At 43.8% G+C, this 21,594-nt stretch overlaps 1 protein-coding gene across 1 annotated transcript in view; it reads right to left on the bottom strand.

The window, feature by feature from the left end:
• The window catches only part of GPR39 (G protein-coupled receptor 39), a 78,190-nt gene that overhangs the window by 40,952 nt on the left and 15,644 nt on the right, over nt 1–21,594 (bottom strand). The window lies entirely within an intron of this gene.

The raw sequence follows: 21,594 nt of genomic DNA, 5'->3' as shown, positions 1-21,594 counted from the left end.
GCACAGCATGCTGAGGCTGGGCAGGCGCCGTGGCCGAGCTACTAAACCTACGCGTCAGCTCCGATTATCATCGTCATTTACAGGAGGTATCTCATCTCCACAACATCTGCTTTGCAAGTTTATTCATAAATAAATCTGGAACGTGCAAGTTACAATACCGCATCCAGATTTTAAGGAATTCAATACATGAAATGTAAATTATAGAGTAAATGAAATATTAAGTGATCATGAGAATCGTTTTTTACCATGCAGAGCCAGTTTCATATTAAAAATGAGGACCATAATCCTACTTTACATATAATTTTCTGCAGGGTTGTGTAATTTACAACTTACACAAAGCAACAGAAAGATTAAAGACACCTTTTGAATTAAAACTAAAGAACTCAGCAGACTCCCTGCAGTAGCAGTTTATTACACCCCACACAGCTTTGAGGAAGCAAAAGAGCGTTTGTCCAGGGAACAGAGGGTGGCATCTGCGATATATTTCCTTGGAGAAGGCACGCACAGCAGGTATAACCCCGTCCCAGTTTATCCTGCCTCCCCGCCTCGGATACCTTCTAAATTTGTATTTGGCGTGACGGCTCCTGGCTCCCTCTGTATACTGCTGCCCCCTTCTGCCGGCGAGGATCGATAGCCTTCAGCGCGTCCGGGAGCCAGTTTCAGTCCCTGCTACTCCGAATTTTGCCCGTCCCCGTGTCTCACCTAACAGAGCCGAGCCGAGCGGAGCAAGCGTTCCTTGCGCGGACGGTACTCTGCTCTCTACCTGACGTATCGGTAAATCTCAAGCTGGTAAATTTAGCAAGATGTAGCACACTGGAAGCAGCTGCATTAACAAAACTGAGCCACGGCCATTAGGTGAAAGCGTAAAATTACACAGGAAGACCATGGTTAATATCCCGGGGGATGTTGCAAAATACCAGGTCTTCAGAGAGCTGCTTTGAAACATCTTACCAAAAGAGTAAGTCAGCGCACACGAGAATTTTGCTCTGCTTGAGGAGGAAAACTATTGCAGGAGACAATCTTTAAAAAATTCCCGAGCAATCTATTAGTGTTTCCGATGAGAGCACCACTGCATGAGATTACACAGGAGAGAACAGACGTTCACTGGGGCACGTATAATTTCTCTTCAATAATGGCTTTTCTTTCACGAACATTTCATTTACATGTGTTTAACAATAAAACAAAACTAAATACTACCAAGACGGCAAACTCCTCTCACTTGCCAGCAAGAGGATGCCCCAATCCTTCCCCACCAATGCCTTTGGAAGGCTGGTAGATTCAGGAGAATACCAAATATGAGAAGAAAAAAAAATTATTTTCAGCACTGTTTGTTGCAAAGGAAAATAAATCATCAAATGATTAGTTAAAAATATAAATTCATATAATGAGCAGTTAGGGTCCAAGGTATACATCACAGATCTCCAGGGATCCAAGCAAAGTTGTCTAGTCTTATGAATTCAAGACTGAATAGATTAATTAAATTTTTACATGTCTCTTAAGTAAACACATCACCTTAAAAACCACGCAGGTACCTTTGAGGCAGATCTAAAGACAGTCGTCTCCTTTCAAAGAGCTGTTCAGGAAGCTCCTAGAAAACATTTAGTGCCATGCAAAGAGCTTCCTACCAAGCAACCAGTGGGACTACTCCCATGAGCAAGCTTTATTCCAGCTTGCAAACATCCAGCCTCAATATTTTCCAATAATAGAAACCAGTTGCTGGGGCTCCTAAATCATACTTCAGCTTTTGGTATTTGTTCAGAACAAGAGACTTATTATTTTGAGAGCTTTACTTTACAATTCTCACATACACAACATTTAACAGGAAAAGCCACTGAATGACACAGTAACATTTTCTTCCAAACTTTACCTTTTTTGAAAAAAGGCTAATGAAACAAGCCCACACAGTACACTCACTCACCAGACCTTTGCGCCATAAAATATTACATTCAAATATGGAATAAGCCAGGGGTCAAACAAAAGGCCTCTGCAGACATTTTTCTACCTATCAGAGTGATACCCTAACGCCCAGGCTGCAGGTGTTTTGTTGACGGCACAAATTAGTCATTACACTCAACACAGAGCTTTCCTTAATGCTTTTATTTCATTTTAAACATGCATCCGTGCATCCCCACACACTCTAGGGCTTGATCTAAATTTTGGCATGTAAGTGCCAAACAGGTGAGAGGGCCGAGCACTCAGACCTGTTTTATCTGGCAAGGTGACCAGTCTTAATTGAGCACTTCTCACTCCAGCACATCAGGAGTTGGACACGGTCAACCTGCCCTCGGAGCAGCACACGGAGGGCAACAGGAACAAAAGCCCCACGGGGCGCGTGCCCCTTTGATCATCTGCCCCAAAATGCCTCTTCGTTTAATCCTGCTGACATGGAGCATTTCCTGCTCTGCGGTCGCAAGCAAGGGACCCCCCGGGCCAGGTTTGGCTCTGCTCCCCAGCCCGTGCGGGAGGTGCTTCTGCTCCCCAGCTCCTACCCTCTCCCACAGGCCGGCACGCACAGTTCAGAGCGAAGAGATCATGAAGCAAAGAGGGATATGTATAAATACGTAGCCCTAGGGCTCAGCAAGAGCTAAGCCAGACGAACAGGCTGTGGGCTAGGCGTAGCAGAAACGTAACTTCCCTAACGATCCCACCCTGCTCCCCCTTTCTCCTTCCCCTGCTTGACGCCTGTGTGTCTCCAGCTCCTGAGCAGCCCAGTGAAGAGCTTCTCTAAACGTATTTCTGTATTTTCCAGGTTCCCTTAACAAATCCATGCTTTGCACCTCACGAAAGCTCTGCCAGGAGCACCTCCTGGGCTGCTCCAGCAGTGCTCATTAGGTGCCCCAGATCAAATCAGTATCCTTGTTCTTCCACCAAGCAACGTGGTTCCTGTTCCCCACTGCCCTTTTATCTCGACCACAACTTAATAAGTCCTCATAAAAATGCATGGGTCTGCATATGTATGTGAAAACTTGTTTCCAGCCTAATTCTTGCTCTCACCAAATTGCCCCGAGTCTTCCTGCAGTCTATCCGTGACTACACAGCAAAAACTGCTTCCGCTGTACTCGCACCGGCCGCAGCCTGCTCCCAGCACCGGCACAGCACCTGTTCCCTTCAGGGGAAAGCACGCACTAATGCAAGGAGCCAAGAAGCACAACGAGGTATTAAGTGCCCGAAAGCTGCCAGGTTTCATGGCAACTGTAGAGCGCTCTGCTGGAGCGAAGCATTGTAAATAACGCGTCCTCTCCACTGCACTTTCGGGGGGCAGGCACCCTGCCACCGGTCGGAGAGGACTGAAGTGTCCAGGACACGCACCACTCTCAGTGAGGCGCATTTTCTTTTCCTATGGTTTGCACTATTTTCTTATAGCAAGCAGCAAGTTTCTAAGCCTGTGCCACTTAAAGCTGATTTGCTGTCTTTCTTTGTGTTCAGAGCCTTTAAACTACATTTTAAAATTAACATCAATGTTATCACTGTGTTGCTATTCCTTAAATCATTAGTTACTGGGAATAACAGCCTGTTTAATGGAATAAAATGCTGTACATGGTTCTCTCTACGGCAGCATACACCTCTGGTTTCTCCACGCAGGAGGTCACATCTGTCCTGCCCACAGCAGATCTCCAGAAGAGCCCGTGGTGCCGGCTGCCGAGAGTCCAAAGGCAGCAGCTCACGCTATACTCCTGCTCCCGGAGAGAGGGAGGAGAGAAGGACCCGGGCGCCGCAGGCGACTCCTGCCTGCTCAACCTCTTCTCGTGGCCTCCTCCTGCTGAGCATCGACGGCCCCATGTCTTGAACGCCAGCCGAAAGCACCCTGGGAAGAGCAAATACCCGCTTTCGGAGACCAGTCCTACAGCGCCAGAGGCAAGTTATTCAGGAGGTGCTCTCTGCTTCAGCAAATAGATATAGTATTTCTCTGCCTCCCGTAACAGCTAGGTTCAAGCGTTGTGTGAATACAGCACAAAAATACCTTGTACTAGGATGCCTTCTGTGAGTGACTTGTTCTGGAGGTGAAAATCAATTCAATTACCAGCAGTCCAAATAATAGTCCAGTAAAACTTTTTTACTGGAAACAGCTATTTAAAAACACCGCCTGGATACAGAGAGTGAAGGTATGACTGCTAAACTCTTATTTTCCTGGGTTGGCAAAAAAACATGTCAGCCTTTTCATTTAGAAAACAAGGGCTGAGGAGAACAGAGGGAGGGAAGAGGGGAAAAAAGAAAAAAAAACACACTGAGACAGGCCTTCCAGAGGTTGGGTCTCCAGTTCCCATCATTTATTACATTTTTTGCCAGTCTGATTATTGAAAGGCAACCAGTAGCTCAAGCAAAACACCCCAGAAAACATTTAACCTAAACCACATACCTTCTCTACTCTCCCCTCTCCTTTCCAAATATACTTCCATCCTGAGGAAGTATATCTTAAAAGGCAGGCACAGTCCATAAATTAAACACAGAGCAATTGTAACAGTTCTTTAGTATTCATAATTATTTTTTAGAAAAAGAAAAACATTCTATTATAGATGTACACAGAAGAGTAAAACCTGTAATATGAATGAGGACACAGCACATTAAAAATGTAAATTAAGAATTAAATAGCAAAACAATGGAGTTCTGCCAATATTTTTATAACCATACAAATTGCTAATCAGTATCCAGTGTCATGTTGGCAGATTTGTTCAACAGGGAGTATAAAGCTGGAGACAAGATGATGGACTATCCTTTCCAAAGGATGTACTCTCAGTGTTATGTCCCACCTGTTATGCATTTTCATCCTTCAAAATAGAGAGGTGAACACACTTGTAACGTGAGCAATGTGTTACAAAACTGGTTGTAAAAAATTGGACCCCTGTGCTTCATGGACATTCATCTGTAAGCTTCTGTCATCAGAAAAGCAACAGTCCCCGTTATAAGGCCTCCCAAGAAGCACCGCTGCCAAAACATTAATACATGCTCAAAGTCTTTTTTCTTTCAAATGATATGGGATTTAGTGAATGCAACATTTTTATGCCAGCACCATAGTACAGAGCACTTAAATTCTTACACCAGAGGAGCAGAGTTCGCCAAAAACGTAAGCATATAACGTATTCCCATTTCCATGTCTCTTCAAGAAATAGACTGATACTGAGGGCTACGGCACTTACAGGGATCACCAGAGCTTTCACCGAGGCTGTAAGCTGGACGAGAGGTGGACAACCGTCGCCCTTTGCGCTCCTTGGAAGAAAGAGCCACGTCCCACCCCGTCTCGTCTCGCTGGTAAATGCTGCTGGCTTACCCACCCGCAGCTGGGGAGAGGCCGTGCAACCCCCAGCTGGCACTTTCAAGGAAACCAAGGAGAGAAAAAGCAGCCATTAAACCTAGAGATCCCTACTTATACAGCAGGAATTGATTTCTCTCCCTAAAATCATTTGTACCTGCATCAGTGATATAATGAAAAATCCAGTCTCTTGGATAAGAGAGAGTGTAGGTTATTTAGCTGTGTAACTGGAGTCTTCAGGACATTCGACTCTGCACACACCTTTTTTTCTTTACTTTACATAGTGAAGAACAGCTGAAAGCTATCTTATGACCCATCAGCTTCCTCAAGCAGCACACCTTTTTCACAAGACCCAGGTGAACATTAGCAGTCAGTCAAGGGCCCTAAGTGTGTTTGTCACACAGATAACACATCATCATCACACTGTGAAAAGCTGCTTTGTTTTAATAAATTGTGAACTATAGCATCTATCCAGTTGCTCAGTATAGATTTCATGTTTTTACTATTGATTTTCACCAACTCACTGAGCAAGTCAAGTGTTCCCAACCATAACCGTGGCCACAGGAGGAAAAACCTGGCATGTATCTTCATTTGGTTTGGTCTCTGTATGCCAGTTTGCCTTGAGAAATATTCCCCCTAGTCTCTGTCCATGTTCCACAACTTCCTGAGGGAAACTTCCCCCGCTGCCCTTGCATGCGCAAAGTAATCTTTACTAGTCCCCCCTTGTACGTGCAAAGAGAGTAGAAGATCAGCCAGAACCGGAGTGGGTGGCTGCCTCACTTGCAGCAGGAGCTACGGGGCTACAGTTCAAGTGACCAAAGGCAGGACCAAGGCAGAACCTCAGAAGAACCCCTTATCTCTTGGTGCCTACCATCCATCTCCCTTTAAATTGCAACTTTATTTATCCAGCTGCTTTGCTGCAGGGACCTTTGAACAGTCAGCTGCAGGACTATTTCTCCTATTCTGTGTCACGGTTCCTACCTTTTCCCTAACAGCACCTAGAGACAAATTCTCACTAACGACAAAATCGTGTCAGTGCAAGATAAGACAGGATTACTAATGAGGAACCGAAGCAGAGCAGATCGTCTGCTTGCTCATATGAAGTCGAAGGCCAGGCTAGCAACTGAAGACAGAGTCTCTACATTTAAAGTTTAGCACCACACTACAAACTCCACTGAGATAACAGGTTCTAGGACTTCAACTTACATAACAGAGCGATGAGGAGGGCAAAGATTAATTTAGCCAAGCTTACTGTTTGTGATACGCAAGTTACAGAGAAGAACAGCTCATTCCTTGCCAGAGAGTGAACTTCATTGCTGAAATTCAACTTGGGGCCAAAACAAGCACAAGATCAGCACCCTGTAAAAACTCAGGAGGAGCATCAAAGCCCCATGCCATAACGTAGGGTTGCCTAACCAACAAGGCCAGCCTAAGGGTTTAAGCATGATGCAGAGCTCAGGATGACCAGCTTTGGGCCTGTTCTGGCTCCTCAGGACCCCAGAAGGCAGGGCATTTTGCCAATATTTTAAGAATGAGATTCAGTGTCAAAATGGTTGGAAACCACTGTGTGAAAAGGACAGCCTGCTGAGGCCTCACTCTGCCAGAAGGAACGAGACTTTCTGACAGCAGAGGCCACCTCCTGTCCCTCTTGTCCCCCATCTCCCACAGCCCCCTAGGACACCTAGTCATTAAAGAAGCAGTTTAATAATACACCTAAAGGGGCAGTCCTGCTGCCCCTTCCTGCCGGATGAGTCGCTCAGGGTTGTTTTTCTGAGAAAACCATTCCTTCTGGCTTTAGCAGGCAGCCTCGTCCTGGAGCAGTGAGCTGGAGGGACCCGTCCTACAGCCAGATCCAGCTGCAGTAAGCCACATGGGATTTCCACCTCTGGGGGCAGCCCACCCTAGCAGTGCGAAGCCATGCCCTTCACCGAGCAGCACACGTCATCCTGTCATTCATCCTCTCCCCCTTGCTCCAATCCTCTCATCTTAACATGCCTCTCCATCCTGCAAGCTCACTCTATTTTTTTCTACAGCGTGCCCTTCACATGCTTTACTGTACCATATAAATACGCAAACCTGATTAATCAGGGAGGAGAAATGCGGTGGTGGCCAAAGCACTGGAGTGGGATGTGGAATCACTTCCCAGAGGAACCACAAATTCCCTGCACCTTTTTAAGTCTCAAGTCTACCTGACATCTCAATTATTCCCTACCTGAAAAAAAAATGGGAATCCGTATTTCTTCCCCCACTCCGTTTTTCTCTACCAGTGTTATGAAGTCCTGCAGCGTGGACGAGACCACGTGGGCCCACCACGATGCCAGCAAGGGGAGCGACGGGAGTTGCGCGTGCCCACGAAGCACCCAGCGGCCACACGTCCCAGGACACCTTCTGCCCTGCAAACGGGGGAAACGCAGCGTTTGTGGCATGAGGACGGAGTGAGATACTGCTGCCGAGCCCCACAGTGCGTTTCACGCTTTGGCTCGCACGAGCTGAGGCGGTGCAAATCCAGCCTGGTAACGGAGCTGGAGCTGCAGGTTTAAGGCAGCTCCTAACTCTAAATCCCTCTCGATTCAGAAGAGGTTTACATCCAACCAGCGCATCTTGATTCATTGTTAAAAAGAAAAAAAATGGAAGTTCATAACGCATGACGGCTAAACAATTCTTAGAGATATACACTGATGACATTTTAAACCCCAATGCAAACACTACATAATTCATGATACTCAGTATATCTAAGCACATTGGAAAATGGATGTTTTGCGTTTCTCTCAGGGACTTGAATTGCTCTATCATTAAAACAGTTTGGAAGGTGGGAGGAGGAACCTGATAGATTTAAGGTTTATACTTTTCACCCAGTACATTGCCGGGAAGATAAAATATTTAGTGGCTTCATATTCCCTAACCATATTTTTGACAATATGCTTCATGCTCTATTTGCCACAAAAGTTGTGACACTGCAGTCAGTCTTCAAAGAATAAAGTATGCATTTTTCATGGCAAAAGATCAAAAAAATCTCATTTTTTATTACCCTGCCATTGGTTAAGTCAAGCTCTGATAATTAGGATATTGGATATTTATGAGGAGCTATTCTGCCTTTATTATTGCTTTAGGTGCCTGTTGACAGATGCAGCAAGACAATTTACACTGATGTGTGAATTTGCCAGTATTTCAGTAATAATATCCAAGTCTAGGTCTATTAGAAAAAGGGTCCATATCTCACTCTCGGAATACATATTTTCAATTAATTCTGTTTTTGTAGCATTTCCTCTGGCACACTGTCATTGAGGGTTTCTATCACTCGCTTGTGCTCCGATCGAACAGTGGTTCAAATTAAAGTCCAGAGGGTAACAGGATAAGAGCGTATTATTAGATTACAAAGGCCGCTACAATCTCCTAGTCCGACCCGCTCGATCCACACAAGCAGCAGGACTTTCCTGATTAATTGACTGCCGCTTGAGTTACAGCATGAGAGAACAGCAATACCTTCCCTTCGCCCCAGCAGTGGTCAGGGGACTCAGGGAATGGCGGGCGAATTACCAGCACCCAGGAAAGCAAGAGAAAAGCCATCCTCAGGGCCCGGCACCGCGCGACGGCGAGCGGAGACGCTCCTCTCCCCAGGCTCGTTCACCTTCCCGCGGCCCAGAGCCAATGTGCCTGGGGAGGCAGGCACGGGCGGCCCCCCAAGTGCTGCTCAGCACCAGTTGCTCTCCTCTGTGTTTCCCCTCAGGCTTTTTTTTTTTTTTTACTTCCTAAATTTCAGTTAAGTTAGGACTGAAGTGTGCTTACAAATATTTACTTCCATTTAGAGGACACAAGCTGTAACGCATCTCACATCAAGCTCTCTCAGGCTGCCCCCATCTCCCTGTAACTGCAAACAGGTTTTTGGTGGTTTTTTTTTTATCCCCAAGAAATTTTCAGTCTTACTATTGATGCTGTGTGATAAAAGCGCACTGATCCGTTCCGAGTTAATCTATGTCTACTCTACAAGTAAATGGTTCAATACTTCCTCTAATGATCTGTACATTTAAGATTTACTTATGCCTGAATAAGCTCCAGCAGAAGTTTACGCGTGCAGAACCATAAAATCGGGCACGGAGCAATATATAATTGCAGCAGTCTATAGGCTTAAGACCACCAATTTAAGCGGAGCTGAGTAAAACCTTAATACCTTCATTTACAGCACACATGAAACGTCCTGCCTGCCTCGAGCATTTTCAGGGAGGAATGAGACAGAAGGAGAGCCGTATCATTACGCCCTTGGTGTTCGCTCCAGCCAACATCACCCACCTTTCGCACTCGTTGCCAACAGCAGTTCAGTGACTTTTAGAAGTGTTATTCGCCGTTTGACAGAAGGGAAATTTGACCCTCACAACCGAAGTGCCTCAAGGCCCCACGTAGAGTGCAAAAAGGAGCCCATGCACGTAAAGAACAAAACCAACTTCCCCTTCTGTACAAATACTCGCAAGTCTCTAGGGAGAGTTTCTTAGCGCTAAGGAGCAAAGGATGCCATAAAAGGAAGCCCCGACTTTTAAAGTGGGAAGCTCTGGATAATTCATCCTAGCAACAGCTTCTCTTACCAGTTCTTCCTTTCACCATCTCACTGTTAAACATCCTCCTTACTCCAGATGATAGGAAAAACATTTTTTAAACCACACATCCCTTGTGCAGCATGGCAAATTACTACTAACTACTCTAAACCATGTTTTATAAATAGGATTTTTACAATAGTCAGTGATGCTTTCACATTTTGCCCTAATGGTCAACACGTTTTTTCTTAATGAGGCTTTTTTGTTTTGCACTGGCTTCCACCTGAAACACTTTTCTGGGTCATTTCCAGCTAGAATGGTTAGAAAAAAGCCTAAAAGGAATAGGCAAGTGAAGAATAACACCACTTCTTGACCTTTAATTGGTTTTCAGAGAGCTTTAATATATTCTCTCAGGTTGGATAGTGACTACACTCCTTTGGCCTCACTGACACAGTGCTCTGTCACTTGAGCTAGGTGTTAAGGGGAACATACACATGGGGAAAGCAAAGAGCAACGTTTAATCCTAGCACACAAATTACATTTGAATAAGCTTTTCCCAGCTTTCCTGAGCTGTCAAGTCCATGAAGATCCTCCAAGCAAGAGAAAAGACAGAGTAGGTAGGAAACGATAACTCCACAGAAAAAAAGCCCCAGATTAAAGAATTTGATTTATTCATCATAGCCAGCCCTAGAAGGACCACACAAAGGATAATGAAAGGGCTCTGTTATCGCTGCTTCTCCATAACACATTTATTTTGCATGAATTTGCCTGATCACATAAGTAATCATAATAAGAAAAAAGGTTTTGCCCTTGTGCTGCCTCTTCTCCTTCAACTGACAGGATTAAATAGGCACAGCAGAAGCTGTGGTTGATATTAAAAGGTTTAGTTATACCCCAGTAACCGCTTAGCCAAGCAAACTTCACAAAATTAGTGACAAAAATTCCCTTTGGTTAAAATAACCAGGTTTCATGTGGGAGTTGTTAGACCTCAATAATATAGCACCCAACAGATTTCAGAGATCAGTAAGGAACAAATAAAGGATCACAAAGCAAAGTAAATGTCACTGCAAATACGCAGCTAGCTTCCTCGACACTGAAGCATCCATTAGTCACAGACCATCAGGAAGATGCCCAACACCTTTTCAAGAAGTTGCAGCCACCTCTCGAGTCCTACACCATTACATAGCAGATGCCCAGATTGAAGGGGATCTGGAATCAGATTAAGCTTATCATGCTTCAGAGACACGGGGAAGTCTACCGCAAATCTGGAGGAAGAACAGAAGTATAGAACAGACCAGAAGTTATTTTCTGCTAGTTTCTCACTTGCAGAAGTATCTGTGGAAACTTTGTGCTGAAAGATGAGATTGCACAGGCTTTCTTCTGTTCGAGAGATTGGAATTTTTTTGTAGTATGAGACGAGCCAGTGTAAGGCATGTTTTTAAATAAAGTAATTGACTGCAGTTAGCTTTTCTTTTATACCTGCTTAGACCAGAAAAGCCACATCTGAAAGAGGTTCTGCAGTGCTCAGATACCACTAGCATATCAGTTGTTGCATGTTAAGGAAAAGTTTAAGTTAGCAAAACACTTGGCTGTTCTCAGGATTTGGATAGTGAGGAGCAGAGCTTCCAGGACACAAGCTAGGGGAAGAGAAATCAGTGGGGATCTCTCCAGTGCATGCACAAGCAGCAGACCTGAGCACTGGAGAGCAGCGTGGACACTGTGCTCCGCAGGGGCTATGGGATGGCTGAGAAGCAACAGCCAAGGCATGGCCACAGCAACCATCGCCAGCCTTAAGAGCTGTCCTGGCAGAGGACTTCTCCAGGCCTCCGATAACCTTTGCTTGCTGGCCTAGCCTTACTCACTCACTGCCAATTTGACCACCGGTGGCGTCCTATATTAACGCAATGCATCACTGCAAGCTTCCACTGCTCGAGTTTGCTTTGGTTTCAAGCAAGCGCAAACCACAACACCTCTCCGGCAGGTTTTGCACAGGCACAGAAGCACGCCACGCTAAGAGATAGAGATTAACGTCCTTTCCAGGATTTCAAGACTCCTGCCTCGCAGCCCCCACAGCCGGCACCGGAGGGAAACTCACCCCCGCAGCAATCAGTTGTGTCACAAGCTGAGGAGCTCTGGTGGCATTCCTCGGTATTCAGGTGCTATGCAATAATGTCTTTTTAAATAGTGGTTATGTCATCTTTTGCTGTAAAATCTTAACTTCTACTTAAACAGCTTGCTCTGTTGTCACCCTGTGAATAATTTGAGCCTATCAGGTAGAAGCGTTAAGCATGCTGTAGCCCTGAATAGCCTGCGCTTGGAGATGACATAAGCCAGCAGCAACATCCTCCAGGCCTCTGCAGAGTTTAATTTGCGACGATGATGCATTTAGAGTTTCCAGCACCAAAAACAGCGCCTCCAAGGCAGGGTAAACATCCAGCTGTCCCTTTAAAAGGAAATTTGGGATCTACCCTTGAAGGCTGGGGACAAAAGAACGCTCAGTTCTGCGGAGCCTGAATCGTTAGCCGAGGCCTGCGAGAGACGACGAGAGACGCCGCTGTTCAGGCTGGAAGCCAGAGCAGCCGTAAGCCGATGCCCAGCAGCGGCTGTCTGACCGCTGCTCAAAGCGCGCCCGGCTGGAGCGTGACACACGCAGCCCAGAGCCTCCAGTTCAGCCCCACCGGAGGCCTTGCTTAGGATAAAGCCAGCGTTTTTGTTCAGCATCCTTCTGACCTCTGTGTAAAATGAAGGTGCCTGGAAGCACCGCAGAAATAGTAATGAAACAGCTCATTGCTTGACTCACAGTAAGCAAGGACATCAGAAACTTTCATTACAGAAACTACCAGCTACAGTAAGATCAGTCTATTTGATGTTCGAATTAGAGGTTAAGGGTGGAGGGAGGAAGAATTTCACTGCTTATGATAAAACTCATCCTTCTCTCTGGATACTGTTAAGCCGTCCCTGGCAGGGATGGACTTTTATCCCTGGCTCAGACTTCTGAAGAACAAATCTTTTTGCATTTTCAATGCACCAGATGGTATGCCTTTACAAAACTGGCCTCCAGGGAAGATACCTCTAAAATCCCTCCCTGCAAGGACTTCACTCCCTATCCCCCCCCCCCAAATTACTCTGTTCAGACACTTACTAATGCAGGACAGAAGCATATGCCTTTCCTTTGGCAATTGCATTGTGTTATGCTATTAAGAAATATGCCCAATCTGCCTTCTTTTCAGTTCAGTATATTGTACTTTTCCTAGATTGATGTATACCTCAGACCAAATAGTTCTGCACAGCCTGGACTGGGGTAATTGGATTACATTTATGTGAAACCCAAAGTGCTAGACATTCTCAGGAGTGATTTTCTTTTTCAGACTGCCATTAGATTCCCAAGGAAACAAAGTACAAAAGCCTAAACTAATCTCGCATTTATTTTTTTGTCGATCAGGATGCACAGGGAGGTTGACTTCTAATGGGAGTTGAGCAGCTAAGAGACTAACATGCAGAAGAAAAAAATCCCCAAACATTTTGCCCCAAGGGAACAACTTCAACACAAGAGAAGTGAGGAAATCTGCATTAATGCCTGCACACATGCTCAAATTCACCCTGCTGTGCCCATTGCTGCTGGTAGCTGGTAATTCATGCAGCGGCAGAAGCCGGCACAATCGGACCCTCTACAGTGGCAAATAAAACACACTTACGAAGGAGTCAGAAATCGTTATCCTGCTGTACAGATGTGTCAGAGGCACAGTGAGACCGTATGGCTTGAACAAGGTCACTCAGCAGGACCACAGAGGAGCTGGGACCAGAGCCCAGGGCTTAGACTCAGCAGCCACGGGGCAACCCCATTTAAGGTTGATGGGCACCGGGAAAAAAGAAGCTGACAAGAAATAGGCAAATTTGCTGTTCTAACTTTGTTGTCACAGTGAAAGAGGAAGAAGTCTCCAGCTTGAATATAATAAAGCAAGATATTTGCGAAATATTTTGAATGACTATTTGTGAAATGTTTTGAATAGCTACTATGAAAGGTCCAATGATGTATCTAGATGCGTCTGCTAGGAAACACAGGGCGCAATAAAACCTGCAGGGTAAGGAAACTATCTGTCACTCCTGATTCACAAAGGACGAGTGTTCAGAAAGTGACTGGAGCTGTGCCATGTGGTTGGCTCAAGACCAAGGTGATTTCTTTGAAATGTATGATTTCCAAACTTTAAATAACCATTTTGGACTGTGATGGGATTTTGTTATATTTCCAAAGGAAAAAGATTTTCTTGCTTAGAAATAAAATTCAGAAAACCCTTTCAAGACTACTTTGAACCAGCGAGGAAAGCACTCTTTTACAGACATGAGGAGTATTAACTATTTTCCATTATCTTACTGATTGTCTCATAACATCCCAGCAGCATTTATTTTTTAGTGCAATGCAACCGAATTACATGTGAATAGAGAGTAATTAGACTACTTTAGTCTTTTATTTTGTTCTCCTAGCAGACACAGACCTAATTTGGGTTCATCATTATTCGCCTTTAAAAGCCTGAATGCTATTGCCGTGGTATGTACCATATCTGGGGATGAACAACAGGGAATATGGACTGGTAGTTTAACCTGCAGGGGGATTTGAAAAAATACATAAGAATCACAGTAAAATGGAATCAGAAAAGCTCCTCTGGCTAGATATATACTTGTTTCTTTGGAGTGGGAGTTCCTCAGCAGGGAAACCACGCATCCCGTTTCAGAAATTAGCTAATTTGCAGACTTTTGCATGTGCTCACAACCCAGATCAGAAGCAAAGACAGCACCTGCAAAGATGGGGAGTATCAGGGGGGGAAAAAATGAACGCAGAAACAGATGCACAGATCTACCAGGAATGCCTGTATTCATGGGCAGATCCAAGACATTCTGAGTAGGTGCCTTGTTGGCTGTTTGTATGTGCAAAAATGTAGTGCCCTTGCACAAACTTCGGTTTCAAGCAGGCAAACGCACGTAGCTTTGAAAGCCAGGCCTTGTAAATCACCGCAGAAAAGGGTTACCCCATTCGGCTCCCAGGCTCCAGAAAAGCACTGTGTGAAGGGGAGAACAGCTGTCCTGTTTTGTCTCATACCTCAGGCAAAGGCACTTTTTGGGTGGCTCCCCAACTGCACTCTTGATAAGTTAACACATTTTAACTGAGCTTCAGTTCTGAAACGAGTGGGTGACCTTTTCCCCCCCATGTTGTTGTCTTCCCCCTCACGCTCCCTCCCTATAACCTCATGGTCACCCCAATCTCACCCCTATTCCTGCTAAGAATAGGGAATGGAGAAACGAGGGAGGGAGGGCAGGAAGAAGTACTAAACAACTGCAGAAAAGGAGATTATTCTTTCATTAGGACATTTTCTAACAGAAGCACACAGAGAGGACTTTCTTTTTTTAAGCTGGAGAACACAGCTCTAGAGCTCAAACAACTCCTAACTTCAAAACTGGAATCAAGGAGGGCTGATTTTTCATCGACTTGCCAAATTTCATTCCAGAATAAGCTGCTAACATGGGCTGGACAAGTCACTTGTAAAAGGGGAGAAGGAATAATCCAGCACTGCAAGTCATAGAAAGAAGCTTGTTGGACCACGCATGCCTTATTAAAAATAGGATATAGAAAGTATCTAGCCCAGTAAATTCCTTTTGGCTTAAATATTGTGTTTCCAAATTTGCTCCAAACCAAAAAAACCTGTTAGTTTAACACATTTTTCATACAACTGAGCAATAAAATTAACTCAGACCTAAGTAGTAAGCATATTTAACTTGGCAGTTATCATTAAAAATATTTTCTGTAAGAAACGTAGCAATATGACAGTGGATGTATCAGTACTGGATTTACCCATGCATCTGTATTATGACAAGCATATAAATCTACCTGCACTGCAGTAGAGATCTTCATAATAGGTCTTAACAGTTAGGTTTGTAGAAGCTGTCATGAATGCCAATAGGGGGGAAAATGCTCTTTCCAGCTATCTTGCAACACAAATTTTTGTGTGTCATTTAAATGATTTCCCTTCTGCTGCTTTTTAAAAGAAAAGAAGGTTGTAGAAGAGATTTCCCTCCCTCCAACCACATCGCCTGAAGTTCTTATCCCTTTTTTCCTACTGCAAACAGAGGACCTGAGGGCAAAGGGAAAGTCCCCGAGCATAAGGGTTACAAATTTAGCCATGTTATTGCTAGTAAACACGTTTATTTCAAAAGGTACAAAGAACTGAGCTTATTAAATAACATCACTGTGATGGTGCCATTGAGCAGGACAACTGAAGATGGGGGTGGGGGAGATGTAGTTAAAATTCTTTTTACTTTTGATTTGGGGGAAGAAGGGCAGAGAAAGAGGGAGCGAGACTGCTACTACTGCGCACTGAGAAAGTTGCTGTTTGTTCATTAACTGTGGAAGGCTAAAACTGCTATCAGTTTTAGAAACCTAATTGCAAGCAGTTTAAATAGTAAATAACCCTGGCCAGATTGTTTGCAAAGCGTATGCACATCAGGTACTGGGGCAAGGAAACAGTACTTTAAAAGAAAAGCCTTAACTGGTTCTCCAAAGAAAAGAGCAGACAGCTGGAGAGCAGGATAAAATTTTAAAATCATAAAAGCTTTTGGGTGAAGTCAGAATCCTGACTTATGAAAGGAATAAAATCTTTAGTACGCTGTGGATGGGCAATTTCCTACATAGAAAATCTTCTCCTGCCCAGTGCTTTCTGTCATTAATCGTTCCTGTGTTTCAGATTATCTTCATCTGTAATAGTTAACAAGTAATATGGAGTAATAGGACGCTGCCACCTTTTTCTCCAACCAGAGAATTAAAGATTCCTACTAGATCAGGCTCCAAAACAGAACAGGAGACAGCATTAGCTCTTCCTCCAGACTGCGCATATACCTCTGGTCAACAGACTGCTGCTTGCCTTCAAGCGATTCTCCTGCCCACGTGTGGAAGAGCACAAAGATGAGCGAAGCTGTAAAAAGCCTATTAGGTATGGCTAGGTCTTGAGAGGGGGACAGAGATTTTATGAACATGAGACATTTCAGGCTTACAGGATTATTTAAGTCATAAAGAGGAAGTTGTCTTAGAAGAGTAAAGTGGTGGGCACATCACAATTGCTTGTGGTCAAGCTAAGCAAGGTCTTAAGGAGTTCAAGGGGAAAACACCCTCTATGAAATCACAACCTCTATAATCCTATCTTCCACACAGATAAACCACCAAATTGAAGGCAGGGGAGACACTCAGGGATAAAAGGCTCCAAAGTGAGTTTCTTGTATTATCTGCAGGTACATCCTCACAGCCTGCTGTTTTCAGCAGGCTGAGGAGAAAGGGATTGCAGGTAGGGCAAAAAGGAAAAGCACTCACCACAAGCTAGTTAATGAGTCATGTTTGGTCTCATATCAAATACCAGCAGTAAGCTGCACACATTTATCCCATTTAGAGATCCTGCATGTTTGTTCAGTGCCGATTGTATGCAATATGTAAAGGTACGTATCAAGGTGAAGTATGCCCGTGAGTCACCAAAGGGGAAAGAGAAGAATTTCCCCTTTCTGGAAGGATGGGATTTTCCCCTGTGCTCAATTGCCGAGATGTCTAACAGAGACATCTCCTGAGAAAAAATTCAGTACTCAATAAGGAAGAAATAGGATGAGTTTCAGCATTGCATTTGTACCTGTCTGCACTCCAGGAAGGCTGCAGTTCACCTAGTCAAGCCACCAAACTCCACACGGAAAGATGACTTGGCAGCGTCCCGCTCGCTTGCATTTTAATTTGAGCCGCGTTGAAAGTGACTTGAAGGTATCTAAATAGCAAGGCTTTCCCCGCTCAGGGTATGGGAAACTTAAAACCAAGCTGGATAAGTACCTTAGTGCTTCCAAACAGCCCCCGCTATCCGGGTGACAGCAGAGCAAGCTGCCACTCGAGGTGCACCGGTGCGGTGGCGGGGTGGTGTCACGGGAGCTGAGAGAGCCGGGAGCTTCGTGCAGCGACCCGTGTCACCAGCAAACCTCTCTGATGTGCAGTCAGATACCGGGTGGGTGCCTGCTCAAACTCAGATAGTCCGAGAAAACACTGCAGTCTTCACTCCGCCCCCAGCATAGCCCCAGATGGGGTTATGGCAAAACAGCAACCCACCCAAAGCCCCGGCAGCGTGGGTGAGAGCTGGATCCAAGCTGCCGTCACAAGTGTTGAAGTCTGAACCTGGACTGTATCTTTCCACCTCAAGCGTATTTCTCTCAACGTTTGGGATGACTCAAATCGCAAAACTTCTAATTTGTGCACCATAACTGTGAGGTGAGAAGGAGGAAGAAGAGGAAGGGAAGGAGAGAGGTTTCAGCATCATTTCTTCACATCTTCATATCATGTACTCAGAAAGCTTGTGCTATTAGCATCAGATACTGTCTTTTCAAAAGTCCAAAATATTCACTTGTGCGGCAAGAATTAAAGTGACACCTACATCACTCATACAAATGACTGTTCTTGTGGAGTGATGTGTCCCTGAATTAAACTGTACAGTTTCATTGCTCCCTTAATTTTTTCTACACTCCATATAATTCTTATGCACGTGAAATTGCAGATTTATTAGAAATTATAAGCCTACACGCCACTGGAAACCTGCCATCCTAAATGCATAAAGCGTGGCTATTTAATGCACCAGCAACATGAATGCTTAGGACTATGAACAAACAAGCCACTAGCAGCTGTACCTGTATTATTCCAAGGCACAAACGGACTAAGCAGACTCGCACAGGACAGCTCTAGTCAGACCAGTTGGAAACATGACTACCCACCAGTGACAAACTGGAGACCCTGTAAAGCAAACAGGGTAGACTATCGCAGAGGTTCAAGATGAAAAAAAATAACTCCCAACACCTCTATGCTTAAATGAAGTCGTGGGAGGATCAAGAGAGGAAGTGTCAAAAGCAGCAAAGTCTCTTAGCTAAAAGAGATAAAAATGCAGAGGGTTCAAAACCAGATCCGGGATGGATGAGGTTTTCAAAGACTGCCAAAGGAGAAGCGCACACAGGCTGCATTTCAGATCCTCAGTGCAAGTTATGTTACAGTGTTTTTGTCAGAACCGCAAAACTTGTGTTTAGCCTAATCTGCAAGTACGCAGAAGCTGCCTTCCCTCTGAGCAGCTACTAAACCAATGTAAATAATCCACTTCATCTTCCAGCATCAGCATTACAGGTGGCTGGCAATTAAAGTCTACTAGCAGCATTTCTTGCGCCTCAAACCCCTCTGCCCCTGACAGCTGACTGCCGTTCATTTTCATCTACTAAACCACGATGAATAACCTGAAAAATTAAACACATGTTGGAGCTCCTGATAAGAAACAGATGATGGTGAACTCTCCAAAGAGAAGTAATTGTTTATAAAACAAACATTCGTGCATGTTTATTTTAAGGAAATGCAAAACTGGATGACCTAAAGCATGCTGCGCAGTCCTTGCAAACAGTCCGTAGTTCTCAGAAGCAGCTAGGCCACTTTTCTTCTGTAAATAAGGATATTTCTTAACTAGTTTCAAAATATTTGACACATGCACTTAGTATACAACAATTGTGTTAATAAAAAAACAAGGGAGATCAACTTTATCAGCAAAATTTCCTTTTCACCATTCTTTCTAGTTCTAACTACGTAGATTGCATATGCTTTGGCGCATTTGTATAAATCAGCACTTACTGTGTCAAGTCAGGATAGGCTATTTAATAGCAATGCCTTTACTAGAAGGTAGTGATTTTAAATGATCAACATCCAGCTGCTTTGGATTTTTTTAAGTTGCTAGTATAGCTATAATAGGCTGCTTGCAGAATTACATTTTATTCATGAATTGTCTGCACATCTGCAGAGGGTAGAAGATTTATTTTAAGTTGTTTTTTTTACAACTGCTCTGGGATAAAATGCAACTTTGCCATAAAGTTCACCAGCTGCAGAACTCTTCTGTCCCATAATACTCTTTAGATGAGGTTCAAGTGCCTTGGTGGGAAAACTTCAAGATTTGTTTTGATTTTTCCCTAGCTTGTTTTTAAAGCAGCGTATGTTCCTCCATCGGCACATACACAGAACTTGCAAATATTCATGAGAGCTATGCAAGTCTTCCTGTGGGAAGACAGACTTCATACTGAAACTCGCTCCTCCGTTACGTTTCTCATGTTGACAGTTTCATTTATTTTGGCTAGAGGTGCCTATGCTTTAGTTATTAATCCTCAAATATAGTTTTCATATTGAAGTGATAGTTAATATAAAGTGGTGTTAAGTTTAAAATAATAATACTGTGTTTAAGAATCTCAGTGTTACTTTTCTTCATGCACAATTTTACATGACCTGACAGGTGATTACCACGCACAGAGAATTAAAAGTGCTCCCAGCACAAAGCAGACTACTATTGATAATATCTTGAACTATCTAAAGAGCTAAACAAATACAATTTAGCTAAGTAAAGGGATTTCTCTTCAACAGCTATCTCATAAAAATTAACTAAGAGGGCAACAAGGAACAAGCCCACAAAATCTTCACAACCGCACAGGTCCTGGCAACCTCCGACTGCAGCCATTTGCTCCCTTCTCCATTTTTCTCAGTCCCAAAGATGGATGAATGGATGGATGGAGTGAAGGAAAGATGCAATTGTAGCAAAGACAAGCTTAGACAGAGTAACTTAATCTGGTTGGCATAACTAATAATAGGAGAGAAGCAAGCAGAAAATAAATTCTCATTAGAGTAACGTAACAAGAAAGGCCTATCCATACAAGTCACCCTTTATGACGAACTGCTGGAAAATAACTCTCAGCCAAAGCACCCTGACCCACACAGTGGCACAATAAAGCAACGCGGGTTCACTCATTTTAATTTTTTTATTAAAAAAAAACTGTTTTGTTTTGCTGAAGCTATCAATTTCTAACGCAATTATGCTGAATATTGAATTCTATTTGTGTAAACCCAAATTGTCAATACATTATTTCACTCCTAAGCATTTCGGGTCCTTTCCTGTAAGACAATGCATCAGAGTTTATTGAATTTCTATAGCATTGCCCAATTTTTCTTCTCTGTATATCAAAGTCACCTACTGTAAAATACTTACTTTAAAACTCTGATAATGACAAAACTGTGGCCCCAATGTGAACAAGAATACACACACACCAACCACCCCCCCACAACCCTCGGTAATAAGTTGCATGTTCATGGGATAAGCAGCAGAATAATTACTCAGCTTCTTTAAATAAATTGTGGTACCTACTGTTAATCAGCTTTAGTAACCTCAAAAAAAGGAAGTGAATGTGTGTTCATTTATATTCATTAACTAGGCAGCTTTTCTATTTTAGGAGAGCTGAAGGGTTATCATGAGATTATTGTTTCTATTCCTCCTGCAAAACGTCAGTCCCTGAATCAAAAGCATCATGTCTCACTTCAGACCTTTTCCTTTCTCAGAATTTTCCCCTCAAAACCATATTGAGCAAACACAATCAGAACTATTGATATATTAAAATAATAAGAAAATTAAATAAAGAAGATTTGCACCTTGAGGACACTAACTTTCTCAATGTTGCTTCAAAGGATAAAGAATTTGAAAACAATGGTGTAAAGACGGCAATTATTCCTGACCTGAAATGACTTGAAAGTCAAAGTTCAGGGACTTGTCAACAAGATTTTTGACATCAAAAAGACAAAATGCTTCTAGCTCCTGCAGAATTCTGTGTTAAGACCTCCACTGCACACTGGCAAGCACAGTATATGCCTCACTTTCTAGGCTCTTGGGGCTTTTGTTGAATGAGGCTGTCTTTCCAAAAGGTGGCAACTCAGGATTGGAGCTAGGGCCCCTTGAGCTGAGCCTCCTT

Source organism: Apteryx mantelli, chromosome 6 (genome assembly GCF_036417845.1).
Source record: "Apteryx mantelli isolate bAptMan1 chromosome 6, bAptMan1.hap1, whole genome shotgun sequence".
Classification (NCBI taxonomy): Eukaryota; Metazoa; Chordata; class Aves; order Apterygiformes; family Apterygidae; genus Apteryx; species Apteryx mantelli.
The sequence above is the reverse complement of the archived record's forward strand: the minus strand, read 5'-3'. Positions and strand labels throughout refer to the sequence as shown.